At 37.6% G+C, this 15,564-nt stretch overlaps 1 protein-coding gene across 1 annotated transcript in view; it reads left to right on the top strand.

Annotated features, from left to right (window-relative positions):
* The window catches only part of PID1 (phosphotyrosine interaction domain containing 1), a 253,765-nt gene that overhangs the window by 178,980 nt on the left and 59,221 nt on the right, over positions 1–15,564 (top strand). The window lies entirely within an intron of this gene.

Here is a 15,564-nt window from a genome sequence, read left to right as displayed (position 1 = left end):
CTGTTTTTGTAGAAATGTTTTATTCTTTAATCAAGCCCAGGGTGACTTTAACAAGCTATTTTCACAGCTGACTTCCCAGTGCTGGAGATTTCTAGTGTGTTTTGTATGTTCCCGCTTTACTCTTCACTTTCGATTTGTTTATTTTTCATGACACATCTGAGTGCCTTCTTGTAAGCAGGACGCTTGTCTTGAGATCCAACTGTGGGGTTATTATTACAAGGGCACGTTGCAGGGATCCTTAGGGAAGGGTTAAGAGACATGGTTCAGAAATTATTTTCTTTTCTGACCAAACATATGTATGATGTTTTTCCTCCCAAGATGATAGAAGCCAGTCTTGAATTTCCGAAAGCTCTGAGTCTGTAGGACCCTGCTACGTTTGATATTATCTGTCTGATCCTCTTTAGAGAGCTTTATATCATTATCATCTAGCTCAACCACTAGATGGGAAAGACTAATAATTCTAAAGCTTAAGCCAAGACCTATAATGCATCCATAAGTTAGAGCTTTAATCGTAAAGCTGTCTTCACATGGTCAAGCTGTAGTGAAGTTACCCCATGACATTGACCTCAGTGTATGAAAGTAAGACATCTTTACTGACGATATGTTACAAGAAAATTGCCGAGTTCTTTCTTTTGAACGAAGACTACAAATTATCTTCACTCTATTTAGCAGGGATATTGCTTCCAAAACAAATTATTTAGACTAATGTTGACACTATCCAAAAAGTGGCATACCTCTTTACTTAGTAAAATGAGAATATAAAGGCATAAGTCAGCAAATGGTGGCATTGTGATTCCCTTCTCTATTTCAGATTCATCACTTTTCTTTCCAAAGTAAAAGAGGTAAGTATATGATATTTACTTAGATCCAACCTCCAAATGAATGTCTATTTTAACTTGTAAGTGTAATTCTGATAGGAATATAGCTACTTTTCTTATGGACAATTAGAGAATTTTGCTTGTAGACAAAATTATAGACTTTGCCTGTAGACATTTCTCTGTTACTTATATGACGATTCTCCAACATCATTTGACATGCTTATATATTTTCCACAGATTAAATGTCACGCACAAGATGAAACTCTCATCATTTATTTTCTCCCCTGTTGGTGCAAAGATATCTGATTCTTCTCAATCTTGAAACTTGAAAATTAAATCGAGTAGAACCAAATCCAGTAATTATCAGAAAAGTCTAGTAATTATCACACATTTAAGAGTGGAGAATAACTTCGTAGCTGTAAGTCAAAGACTGCTTTGACTTTATGGCTGCTCATATCCAGAAGAAATATTTTTCAGTCTGTACCCTTCAGTGAATGACTGACTGGTCTAATTTGAAATTGGACAAATGTTGGGTACAGCATGATCATGTTATGCTGTGTGCAATGTGCTGACAGATTCCAGTGTCTCTAATGAGTATCTTTGTATGAATGGTTTCTGATATGAAAAGAAATTTGCTTATCAATGCAAGGAGAACCATTGGTATGTTAATTTATGCAAGCATCTCTTCGCTTTCTAATTCACTCCTCCCAATAATGGAATGGTAATTGGATTTCTGAAGGAATATGCATAGAAAGCAATTTAAAAGTAATTTGTTAATCAGAAATTACTTCAAATTTGTGCAATAAAAATGAGGCCATGTAGCCTTTGTCCCAAAATGCAAAATGGGCAATTTCCCCTAAATATTATAATTTGAGAGCGGTTTACCTACCACAACCTATAAACCTCAGTGGTCCTTTAATTTCTTCCATTAGAGAATTGAAAGTCACATTTTTTGTGTGTTAAGCATTTTTCTCTCATTTTGGCCTTGAAATGCAAAAACCTAAATTAGAGGTGTTATGTCAAACCTTTATTACCTTAATCTTTCTAAATGTTTTCTAGTTGTGTGTTTCTAAGAGGAGAAACCAGGGTCTCTCTGTGTTTGTGTGGTTTAGGTTAGGGAAGGGTATAGGAAGTGTAATTTTGCTGTCCTTCGAAATGGGACTGTGACTCAGGAGCTATGTGTCTTTGGCATGTTAGTTAATTACTCAAATCATTATTGTCTTCATATATAGAATGGGGCTCACGCTAGCTGTCATTAAAATGTGGTGGGGATAATACATGTAGCATATTATGTGCAGCATGGCACTTGGCCCATACTAAATTGTGTCCTCACTAAAATCTTTAAGATAGTACTTGTTTTTTTTCTGTTTTTTTTTTTTTTTTTCTTGCTGATTTGTTTGAGTTTCTTATAGATCTTGTAGATATTAGGCCTTTGTCAGATGTATAGTTTGTATGTATTTTCTCCAATTCTGTAGGAATTTTTGTATCTGGTGAGAGATAGGGATCTAGTGTCATTCATCTACAAGTGACTGTTCAGTTTTTCCATCACCATTTATTGAACAGGGTGTTCTTTCCCCAGTTTATGTTTTTGTATGCTTTGTCAAAGATCAATTGGTTGTATCTGGCTTTATTTCTAAGTTCTTTATTCTCTTCCACTGGTTTGTGTGTCACTTTTATACCTGCACTGTGCTGTTTTGGTTACTATATCCCTTTAGTATAATTTGAAGTCAGGCAATGTGATGCCTCTAGATTTGTTCTTTTTGAGTATGATTGCTTTGGGTATTTGGGCTTTTCTTTGGTTCCATATGAATTTTAAGATTTTTTTTTTCTAATTCTGTTAAAAATGACATTAGTATTTTGATAGAAATTGCATTGAATATGTAGATTGCCTTGCATATTATAGCCATTTTCATGATATTGATTCTTTTAATCCATTACCCTGGGATGGATGGCTTTCTATTTGTGTCACCTCTGATTTCTTTCAGCAGTGTTTTGTAATTCTCTTAGAGATCTTTTACTTCTTTGGTTAAATATACTTCTAGGTATTTCATTTTTTTGCAGCTATTTTAAAGGAGATTGAGTTCTTGATTTGATTTCCAGCTTGGTTGTGTTGGTTTATAGCAGTGCTACTGATTTGTGTACAGTGATTTTGTAACCTGAGACTTTACTGAATGTATTATATCTAGGAATCATTTGGAGAGGAGTCATTAGGACTTTCTAGTTATGAGATTATATCTTTGGCAAGCAGAGATAGTTTTCCAGATTTGATGCCTTTTATTTCTTTCTCTGGTCTGATAGCTCTGGCTAGGACTTCCAGTACTATGTTGAACAGAAGTTGTGAAAGTGGGCATCTTTGTGTTGTTTCAGTTCTTAAGAGGAATGCTTCAACTTTTTCCTATTCAATGTGATGCTGACTGTGGGTTTGTCATATATGATGTTTATTATTTTGAGGTATGCTCTTTCTATGCCTAGATTGTTGAGGGTTTTTTAATCATAAAGGGATGCTAGATTTTATTCAATGTCTTTTATGCATCTATTGAGATGATGGTGTGATTTTTTTCTTTTAAAGTTCTGTTTGTGTGGTGAATCACATTTATTGACTTGTATATGTTGAACCATCCTTGAATCCCTGGGATGAAACCCAGAGCCCTCAGCCAATGCACAGATACGTGGATAAGCTCAACCAAGATCTACAGACTCCCAGCTGAACTCTGTAGATGTGTAATGAGTAAATGTTATTGAAGACCACTGGTGCTTCGGACATTTTTGTTGCACAGCAAAAGTTAGCTGATACAAGGAGGATTGGAGAGGAAAGACCAGAAGAAAAGGGGGCCACGCTCAATGGCTCAGTCCTGTAATCCCAGCACTTTGGGAAGCTGAGGTAGGTGGATCACTTGAGGCCAGTAATTCTAGACCAGCCTGAACAACATGGTGAAACCCCATCTCTACTAAAAATACAAAAATTAGCTGGGCATGGTGGCATGCACCTGTGGTCACAGCTACACAGGAGGCTGAGGCACAAGAATCACTTGAACCCAGAGGTGGAGGTTTCAGTGAGCCGAGATCATGCCATTGCATTCCAGCTTGGGTGGCAGAGCGAGATTCCATGTCGAAAGAAAGAAAGAGAGAGAGAGAGAGAGAGAAAGAGAGAGAGAGAGAAAGAAAGGAAGGAAGGAAGAATGGAAGGAAGGAAGGAAGGAAGGAAGGAAGGAAGGAAGGAAGGAAGGAAGGAAGAAGAAGTACGGAGGGAGGGAGGGGAAAGAAAGACAAGAAAGAAAGGAGAGGAGAGGAGAGAGACCAGACCAGAAAAGGGAAGGGAGAACATCACAAACAATGAGAAGGAGACTGACAGTGAGAAGAGGACCCACAGTCTGACTTGGGCATTGTTCTTAACCTTGATAGAGAATGGCATTCTGTGGAGTCGATTGCTGGGATTGGAGCATGAGTCAGTTTATAAGAGAGTGAACAAATGATGAAGAGCTTTAAACATGATTTGTAGACTTCTCTTACCCAGAATTTGGCAAGAAACAAAAGGATTGAGAGAGGTATACAGACAAAGTATTGTTATAAAAATGAAATGGTGTCATGGGCAGTGTATTAAGTTTTTATTTTTTGAGAGGATGCATTTAAGCATGAGTCTAAGTTCTTTGGTTTTCTGGGATCTCCAAGAGCACTTTTGGTACCAGCTCAGATATGTGAGCCAAAGGTGCCTGTGACTTCAAGAGCTCTCAGTCAGCACTGGGAAAAAGGAAAGGTGAAACTGCTAGTTAATTGACAGTGCTCTTGGGTCTTAGTCACCATACATAGTCCCTAGTAGTTTAGTTGAGTGAGAAACTGGACATACTGCCTTTCAGCTTGGACTATCGTGATGGTGCCACTAGAGGGACTCCTCAAGGAAGGCCAGCTGTACCACAGTGACTCTCTTTTCTCTTTGGCTAGTTTCTCCATCACTGTTTTCCATTTTGCAGTATGAAAACACAAGTATTGGGTAGTTAGTTGAGTTGCCTACGCCTCTCTCATCTTTGCTTTTCACTTGTTTCAGATCAGTGCTCTCTATGCTCAAGTGATTCCCAGAATAGACTGTCTACTTCTTAAAGTCATGCTGTGATGTCTTTCCACCTTCGTACCATCACCTTACAGTGGAGGCCCTTAGATGACCAGGCACTAAAGAAATGCTTAAAGATTGAGCTGAGCTAAAATATGAATTTGAGGGGAAGAAGCCCATACTCGAGACAAGTAGGAAACACTTTGCTAGTAAACTTGTTGTTTCTCTCTGTAAATGCAGTAGGCATTCGTATCAACAAGAAATCAGTGCAAGCCAGGATGATTGGCATTAACTTCAAGAAGAGGTTGAATGTCCACTGTACTTTCAAGGTTAGACATCATTTAACTGAATGTGTAATGGGACATTATGCATCCAAAGTATTTGTGCCAGGGGTAGCTTGTTCATGAAGGACAGAGCAAGTCTGCAGGATGAGGATAAGGCCTGGGCAGCAGACACTTGCTACTCACAGATGGCAGTGAAAAATTCCAAAGAGATTCTGGCCAAAGGGTTACCATTGCCATTGATTGTGAGTATCAGGGCTGAGGCTCAAATTGTCCAATTAATGTGACTGACAAATATTTGTGAGTGTCTCAGTCCATTCAGGTTGCTATTACAAAATGCCTTAGCCTGGGTAGCTTATGAACAACAGAAATGTATTTCTCACCTTTCTGGAGGCTGGAAAGTCCAACATCAAGATGCTGGTGAAGGCCTGCTTCCTGGATTGTTGTCTTTTTGCTGCGACAGAAGGAGTGGGGGATCTCTTTAGGGCCTCTTTTAGAAGAGCACTAATTCTGTTCATCACGGTTCCACTCTCATGGCCTAACCATCTTCCAAGAGGCCCCACATCATCATACTATCACTTTGGGGGGTAGGATTTCAATGTATGAATTTTGCAGGGATATATTCAGGTCATAGCAAGGAGTTTGATGATGTTTCCTGGAAACGTAATTACATATCAGCTTTTTTTTCTTTACCAGAGGGAGTTTTTATGATTCTCTTACTTATTTGAATACACTCTCTTACTTGTTTGTGTCTGTCTAAACCCATTGCTTCTTTGAAAGGGAATTGGATGCCCGTTTTGCTAGTACTCATTTATATGAATTTCAATATACATTTTTAGAAAATAATTTAATTCCTGTTTTCTAAAGTGACAGAACATATTCTAACCCTATTTACATAATATATTATGTGAATTGTGTATAGATGGCAGTATGTTTATTTTTATTTTATAGGATGCATATCAAAAGTAATTATTTATAGATACATTTTAAAAGAGAAGTATCTCTTCAAACTTAATGTCACACAGGAGAAACTGTAATAGATAACAGAGAGAATGGGCAAAAGATACAGAGATGAAGGCCCTTCAGACAGTTTCAGAGATTTCAAACGTGCTACACAATAGAGGAACCTGAGCCACAGGTATTAGCATAGTGGATGTTCCCAGTTCTCTGTTTTACTCCCATCACTGCCCTGGTTTCATAAAAGGTTAGAGCTTTTTGGCAGTAACACAGTGCCTGGCACATAGTACATGTTCAATAAATAATTATATGGGTGAATCATGTAATGAATGCATGCAGGCTTGCATGAATGATGATGACTCATCCATGTGTTTTTCTCTCATTTCTTGCCTGACTTCCATTTCATCCCTAGTTTGCTGAAATAGAGCATTCATGAATCAATTAGGATTCATTGCAGAAAACAAAAACTATGGGATATAAGATAGGGAATTGGGTACTTAAAATTTACTCAAAGAGCTGGAGGAGTAAGGCCTGCTTGTACTATTAAGGCCTGCTCATACTATTAAGTTCAAGAAAACTCTGATCAGGGCATCGTGAAGTTGGAAGCTACAAACCACGACACTGGACACTGCAGTTACCCTTTGACAACCACCTGACTTTCATGACCTGCCAGGGAGGCACAGCCAAAGCAGCAGGAAGTGATCTTACCTCCCTTCCACCTGCCATGACTTGCCTGACTCAATGCCTTGTGTGTATTCAGGTTTTCAACAAAAGATAGTTATTTAATGAAATGGCATTAATTAAATTAGTCTGTTATTCTGTAGATTCCTGGTTTGCTTTACTTGAACTGTTTACTTCAGATTACTTTCTTTAATTTCTATGTTGATTAAATAACTTATTTGATGAGACATAAAATAACTAAAAGGAATACGTTAGGAATAGGCTAACATCCAGGTGTTCTGATTGGTGGGTGGATGAGCAAATTGTTTGGGATCATTACCTTTATTTTAGGGAGATCTGAAAGAAGGATCTAGATTGAGTTTGAGCTTTGCGCGGTAATTACAGTTGAGATCAGATGACCAGAAGAAACAGCAGGAACTGTTCACGTATGTTTCATATTTGGGGTACATAACTTGTTCTAACTAAATGGGTTTTTTACTTACTTAGTAAACCACAGGCCACAATCAATCTCAATTTCAGTTCTTCTATCTCCCATTTATTTCCCTTCTTTCTACTTTCTGGCCTCATTTATCCATTATGGAGGACTTTACTGCCATCCATATAGAAATATACCTTTTAGTTACTGATAACTGATGTTTTCCAGCTGGTGAAACAAAAATCACCACCACAGTCTCAAGTCTATGTTGCCTTTCTTGAGAAACAAAGACTCCCTTTCTAGACAAATTTCTGAGAATTGGCTCTTTAGTATTCAAGTATTAAGTGTATCATGTGGTAATTAATTACGTATTCCATATATGTTTAGCATCACTGCAGTTAATGAATATGCCTCCTAGCATTTTACAGATTTCATAAAATAAAATCTGCGAGAAATGATCTCCTGTGAAAAGCATTGGGAAAGCCTTTATATTTTTACTTAATTAGTGTGACAATAAGAATCACTCACTCGAGGGAAATGCCAGAGTCTAGGGATCAAGGTTATTCCAACGACTTGATTATTTCTTTTCCTTTTAAAGGAGTCTAGTCTATTCAAAGTTGATACAACTAAAATCTCAGTAGAGATTAAACTCATAAGGCTTAAGTGTTTGAGGAGTAGATGCAGCTCTGAGGAACAGAATGTACCAAAGTACATTTTAACTACTGCCTTTCAAAGTTTATAAATAAGCCAGTGCTTTCAGACACCTTTAAATATAGAGAACTTTACCAATATCAGACAAGTAATAGCCGCAGGCAAGCAGCTAGTGAGAGTTATTAATGACCAGCCTCTTCTGCTAATGTAATAAAAAAGAATGAACATCTATGACATTTCTCCACTCTCTCTCTCCTTCACTCCTTTGTTTTATTTCTGAATGTCTCAAGAGTATAAAAGTAAGGCTCTATTTCCTAACTTCTTGTTGCCAATGTGAAGTTAGAATTAAAATATTAAACAGGCTTTTGGTAGGAAAGATTTAAGAATTTCCTGAGAAAATTATGCTAATCACTGTCACCAACAATACTTTGCAAGCAAAAATATAATTTATTCCAGTGACTCTAACAGTATAAGCTTCTGTGTAGCTTTTAAATATAAACAGAGGAGAACCTGGAGAAAGATGAAGTCCTACAAATTTCAGGCAGTATTCATGGAAAGTAGTGAACTGGCTTTTGGTAATTATTCAGCAGAGCAGAAGCAGGCTTCCAGTGTATTTTTGCCTCTGATTTTTTTTTCTTTTGTAGTTTAGGACAATGGGACACAACTGGAAGTAAGTGCGTGGTGTGAATGTGAAAACTATGATCAAATTGCTGTGTATCTTGCTACTGACACCATCTGTATTTAGTCTCTATTTCAGGTCCATAGTACCAGATTTTTTCTCTAATGATTGAAGGTTGAGAACAAAAGATTATTTCTTGTTGTGAAGGGATCTGGTTTCTGTTAGGATGATGTATTGTGTCCACACCTTTGTTTAATCATGAATACTCCATTGCCTGTTCACTTTCCTTCCTTTCCTCCCTTCCTTTCTTTTTTTCCTCCTTCCTTCTTTTCTTTCTTTTTTAAGCCACATTTTTGAGGTGTGAAAACCCTGTCCTCATCTTACCAGAAGAGATTTCTTATCCAAGGCATTTGCCTTCTTTATCATCAGATCCTTAAGGCTTGGCTTACAGTAGTGGCTCAACAAATGTTTTAAAAACAAAGACACGTGTCAGGGCAAAACCAAAACCCGAAAAAGCATTGCCTACCTTCCTCAGGTGCCTGTCCATTCACAGGGACTCACCTGTTTCATGTAGGATCTTTATACTCTTCAGAATACACCATGTTTGGAAACTCTCAGACCTATTTGTGAGGAGCTGTTAGTGAGAGGAGCTCAGTTCTGTCTCTTGGGGGTTAGTTCCTGCTCCTGGCAGTTCTTAGAGACCACATGGAACAAGAATCCCTCTCAGATGCTTCTATTCTGGGATTTCTGCATGGAAGAGAGACTAGACCAGTAGCTTCAGGATTCCACAGTTCTTTCCTATGGAGCAGGCCTGGGCTGCAAGCCGGCTTCCAGTGAACTGTCAAGTAAAATGTTATGAAGCAGTTGCCTTCAAAGTCATCATGACCTGATCTTGAAATCCTCATCCTTTTCTTGGTTGTGAGGCCACAGCAGTCTTCCTGATTTCTCCGATCCTGCCTTCTGTGGCAGCACAACTATTGTTACGATATTTTCATCTTTTTTTAGACAAACACCACACAGTATTTCCTTCACAGAAGCACAATATTTAAAAGAAATGTTCGCTGGACATTTTGTTTTCTGTTTTTTTATTATTATACTTTAAGTTCTGGGGTACACATAAAGATATTTTAAAAATTTTAAGGAGGAGTAAAAACTTGGCTTTTGAGTGGATCTTCATCATAGATTTTTATGGTGATGACAACTTAAGAATCAAGGTTTAAAGGGCAAGACCCTTCTGTATACACTTACTTTAGTCTTTGCTCACTGAGAACATACTGATGGGATGTGCGCTTGTTTGTGTGTGTTGTGTGTGTTGGTGTGTGGGTGTGTGCAGTGTGAATTGGGTATGTGGGGTGCATGTGTGTTGTGTGTGTTTTGTGTGTCATGTGTGGGTGCATGCAGGAGTGATGTGGAGGCATGTATGAGTGCAGGTGTGTGTGTGTGGGGGGGCATGTGTGATTAGAATGACTTGGTGTAATGTAGATCAACTGAAACTGAGTTGAATTTTGTGGTCTGATGAACCATATACGTAATTGACTAATTGAAGGACAAAGGGCATTTTTGATTGGTGGAATTTACTTTTTTATTTATGTAACATGTTAACGTGCTGTCACGTATCACAAGTATATATCATATATATTTAAGTAATGCTTCTTCATGGGTATTTTCTAACTACTATTTTGACTGATGTTTCTACAATAGTCATCAAATGATCTTAAAGCTTGTGTGTGTTGTATTATGTGTGTATTTAAGGAGAAAGAGAGAAAAGCAGAAAGGTTGTAGACTTGTTTACTCAATGGCATTTTTGAGTGAACAAGTCTTTGAGAAACATTTATTGATGTATATATGTGCACACTGATGCGCGTGGAAATTGTAAATGTACATAAAGCCTGCTGAGTTTTCATGAACACACCCACGCAGCCTGTACTGGGATCAGGAAACAATCTTAAACCTTCGCAGGAGCCATTTTATCCCCTCTTACGTGGCTGCCAGTCACTATCTCCCAAGGGTAGGCACTGTCCTGGTTTCTAACAGCATAGATTGGTGTTGCCTGTTTTTGAACTCCATGTCACTGGAATCCCACAAGTACTCTCCATTGTCTGGTTTCTTTTATTCAACATCATGTCCTTAGCAGTGACTCTTAAAAATATACTGAGTTCCACAGCACCTGATCTGAAAAATGTGTGCATGCTCTAGACCACAATAGATCTTTTTTTATAGTGAGTATCTGCTGTGATAACCGTTATTATGATTTTTAACTCTTCCCACAGGGTGAAAAAATTAATGTAATTTGATAAGTAGTCACCCAGTGAATTTGATCAACATTTAGCACAATGTGTATGCCTCAGACTGTGGATCCTTGAATGCAGCAGCTGTCTTCTTTACTTAATCTGGTGTTATTTCCAGTTATTTGAAACGCTAAAACATAGTATTCATTCTGACAGCAGTTTGTGGTTGGAAAATGGAAGATAGTCATTGACTGCCTTCTCCGTGTGTGTGTGTGTGTGTGCGCGCGCGCGTGTGCACACACACTTAACTGTGTTGTGGTGGTAAGAATATTACGTGCATGTGGATGCTCTGCAAATATGAAGCATGCTACACTGGAAGACGGCATTGCTGTTCACAATCGTAAGCTTTACAAAAACTATGTATAAATCGCTGTCTCTGTATTACCACTCATATCAGGAGACTTTAATTGACATATTTCGCTTATGTGATCTTTTTCTACTTGTTACTCCACCCTCTGTCTCACTGCCATCAAGCCTTCAGTTCAGTTTTTCGCATAAGTAAAATGAAAGAGCTGCCTAATGTTTGGATGCATCTGCAATGATATCATTTAAATATAGTCTCTCCTTCTTTTACTTTTATAAAACCTTTAAATAAATGCAGAAGGTCCTGACTTAAGATGGTTTGACTTATGATTTTTTGACTTTATGATGATGCAAAAGCAGTATGGCTTCAGTAGAAACTGTCCAGTACTCAATAAATTACATGAGATATGCAGCAGTTTATTATAAAGCAGGCCTTGTGTCAAATGATTTTGCTCAATTGTAGGCTAATGTAAGTGTTCTGAGCATGTTTACATTGGACTAGGCTAAGCTCTGCTGTCCAGTGAGTTAGATGTATTCAGTACATTTTAGATGTAATGATATTTTCACCTTACAATGGGTTTCTTGGAATATAACCGCATCATGAGTTGAGGAGCTTCTGTAATAGAAATTTAAGCTCATGGAAAATGCAAATAAGAAATCACCCCAAACTAATTATATTATTATTATTATTATTATTTGAGACGGAGTCTCTCTCTGTCGCCCAGGCTGGATAATTATATTTTAAAAATAAAGATATATTGCTCTTTCCATGTCCATTATAAGTTTTGAATAGGTCCTGAATTTAAATATAGTTAGGCAGTGCAAAATAGGATATGTATTATAGGGTCATTAAAATACTGACTTTTAAGGAAATCCATTTGCTTTAAGTGTTGTTAATCTGAATATAGTCTTAATATAATTTTTTATAATATTAGACAGATTTCCCCTCAACTGATTTTTCAGAGGCTTTAATCAGCTGTCTCTTGAATGCTTCTTCATGATCCCAAGTAGTTTCAAGTTTGTCTCATTTATAATATCACGTGGATTAATATTATTTGGTATAATGCAGATCAGCTGAAACTGAGTTGGATTTTGTGGTCTGATGAACCATATACTTGCTTGACTGATTGAAGGACAAAGGGCATACTTGATTGATGGAACCTACTTTTCTATTTATGTAACAGGTTACTTGTGTTGCCAGGTATCACAAGCATATATTATATATAATTAAGCAATGCTTCTTCATGGGTGTCTTCTAACTACCATTTTGATGGATGTTTCTGCAGTAGTCACCAAATGATCCTAAAGTTTCTAAAATGATTCAGAACCTGAATTTCACGATTAATTAGCTGGTCAGCTCTCTCAAAATTCAATTCAATCCAACACAGCTTTATTGAACACCACTTGAATACAAGGCATGGGATTGATGGTAAAATGCAAAGGTAAATGAAATGACTTTCCTGACTTGAAAGAGTCATGATCTTTTGGAGGTCAGAAGACTCTAGAATCAGTTCATAAGATCTTTCATGGACTTCTTGAAAGACCAAGGGTGTCACATCACATTGTGTGATTAAGTTTCCCTCATTTGCGTGAAGACAATACCTGTACTTGCTCTTTTTTTTTTTTTTTTTTTTTTACAAGTGTACCTAGTATGAGGATGAGAGAGATGTGTATGCAATGGGTTTATCATTGTTAAGCTATCTCTATAATTAAAATAATTGTAATAAAATGTTGCAATTATCATAGTCTATTTAAAGAAAAAATATGGTGCATTATCTTATATCATTTTCCTAGTTAGAAAACCTTGTCTTCAGCTGTTTAAAGAGGGAGGTGTTCAGAATCCAGAAATGATAAGGAGAAAGGAAGGAAGAAGAAGAAAACATAGTTTTAAAAAGAGGTGACTCGATATTCTACTGACTTGAACTATGTCCTTTGAACTACTAAGGAAAATAAAGCAATATTTTTCTTAGGCCACATCCTATTTGCTCGCTGTGAATTATGAAGCTTTAAAGCAGTACAGAGAATGTGTGCTTTTCTCAAGTGACTTGAGAGTGAATGCTGTGCATTTTATCTCACATGTGATGTTAAGTTAGAGCTTGCTTCACAGACCCCACTTGCTCTTTGTTCTTGAAAAGGCTTGCCATCTTGGCTGTGAGTCTGGTGAATCCTTTTTTAGTGGTTATACAACAAATATTGTGGTGGTTGAAAGTTGGCTGCTTTTGCATTGCTTCAGAGTCTGTGTCTTCACATTTGTTATTAATCAGGAACATAATTATATTTGAAGCATAGAAAAGAAATCATTTATCTTGGCAGGATGGGATGAGACAGTCGCTATTCATATGCCTGTAAACCCACCAGCTAAGTCAAATCACTATTGCCAGCTCAATAGTTTTAGGTTAACCTGGAGGCAAAACAGAGCTGTCAACACCATTACCAGTTAGAAAGAAAAGACTTTTCCTGCCACTTATTGGCGTAAGGAACAATTAAAGTATCCCCATGCATATGCCAAGATAAAATTTCCACTTCGTATGAAGTGGTGGCCATGTAGGCAATGAATAAAAATAATGATAATAAATAATACAGGAGGTGGCCAATAGCAAGAAGACTTGTATCCTTTGGCTTCGTGTCTGACCTTGTCACCTCTTTAACCCTGAAATAGCCAGTGGCATGACCAGGGAAGGCAGAGTACCTCCCTGTGTATAGTTCTAGTTTAGAGCTTGCTTGAAGCAACCACAGTAACAAAAACTGTGTCAGCCAGCAGAATGTAAATATTTAAAGGGTCCGATTGGCAGTGAACTGTCTCAAGTGTCTTCTGTTTATAATCATTCACTGAAGTAAATGTTTCCTATGATACAGACAGCATGTGGTAGGTTACTGAACTTCACTGTCTGGTTAAAGTAATGCAAAGAATGTAAAAATCTGGCAGCCATTGAACTCCTTAGCTGCTTCTTCAATATTCAGTCAACCTTTACATCTTTCTGTCACGAGGTTGCCCCTGTGGCAGCTCTCTTGTGACTTTGGCTGTTTTGAGCTCTTGCACGTGACCAAGGGTGTTATAATCTGAATTGCCTTTGACAGCTTGCCAAGGTTGTACTTGGAATAAACATGTTAGCTCTGAACAGGTAACCCTTGAGTCCCAAGAGCTTCCCTGGGTCAATTTCACTCTCATCAAACCAAGAGATATTTTCATAATGGAATTATTTCTGACACTCACTACAGAATGAGAAGACATCCATATATTTTTACTGCTTAACTGAAGAGGTGGTTCTGAATCAAATGTTTGTTTGCTGATATCATCCTTTTCACTTATTTCTCAGATAACAGATATTTTTCTCTTGCCTCAAGTTCTTTAGTATCATACTAGTGTTTATGGCCAACATTGATTCAACATTTGGGCAGAGGCTCCTTTTCCCTAATTTAACATCCTATTTGCTGGTAACATTGGATCTTAAAAAGAATTTTTTTAATGTTTTGCCTGTCATGGGTAGCAATGAATTGTAGCATAGCCAAGTAGTTTTTTCTGCCCTTGCATTCTTGGCTTGGGTGTGCTGGGCAGTCCATTACTTGGTATACATTAGCCACTCCAGTACATATTGAATTGAATGAATGAAAGATCAACTGAATAGATAGAGTTATAGTATTTATGTTACAGGAAAATAAGGTGTTCAGTTGGGCCATGGAAAGAAATGGGTTCTCTGAACAGCAGGGAAAGGATTGTTCCTACAATCTCTTGGGTGCCTTTCCCAAATTCATCATTCTTCAATGTGCTTTTCTTTTCCTTATAGTTTTCTTTAATGTACAGTTCCCCTGCTTTATGAAATCACATTAGGATGGAAGTATTTATTTAGTTTTCAGACCTTTATGTCTGTCAATGTATGGGCATCAACTTAATAAGTTTTTGGAGGTACCTCCATTTCCTATTGCCACTATAACAAATCAATGCAAACTTTTCCAGCTTAAAACGATACTCATTGACTCTCTCACAGTCCTATAGGTCAGAAGTTCTGGTGGGTTTTACTGAGTCTTCTGCTTAGGGTCTTAACAAATCTGAAATCAAGATGTTGGCTGAGCTATATTCTCTTCTGGAAGATGTGAAGAAGAATATGCTTCAAAATCATTCAAATCTTTGGCAGTTGTTTCTTGTGGTTGTAGGACTGAGATCTTTGTTTCCTCACTGGCTGTTAGCCAGGAGCCACTCTCTGCTCTAAAGGCCACCTGCATCCCTTTTCACATGATTCCATCCATCCTCAAACCAGCAATGGTGTTGGAGTCCTTTTCACACTTCCAATCTCTCTGGCTTCCCCCTTTGTTACAGCAAGAGAAAATTTTCTCTTTTTACCAACAGAACTCATATGATTAAGCCCACTTGCGTAATCTCCTTTTCTTAAGGTCAACTGATTAGTAACCTTAATGACACTGGTAACTCTCTTTCACTATGTGATATAACATAATCAGTGGAGTTACACCATGGGGTAAAGGTCAGTGAGTCCACCTTAGAATTAGAAT

This window comes from Chlorocebus sabaeus, chromosome 10, assembly GCF_047675955.1.
Source record: "Chlorocebus sabaeus isolate Y175 chromosome 10, mChlSab1.0.hap1, whole genome shotgun sequence".
Classification (NCBI taxonomy): Eukaryota; Metazoa; Chordata; class Mammalia; order Primates; family Cercopithecidae; genus Chlorocebus; species Chlorocebus sabaeus.
The sequence above is the reverse complement of the archived record's forward strand: the minus strand, read 5'-3'. Positions and strand labels throughout refer to the sequence as shown.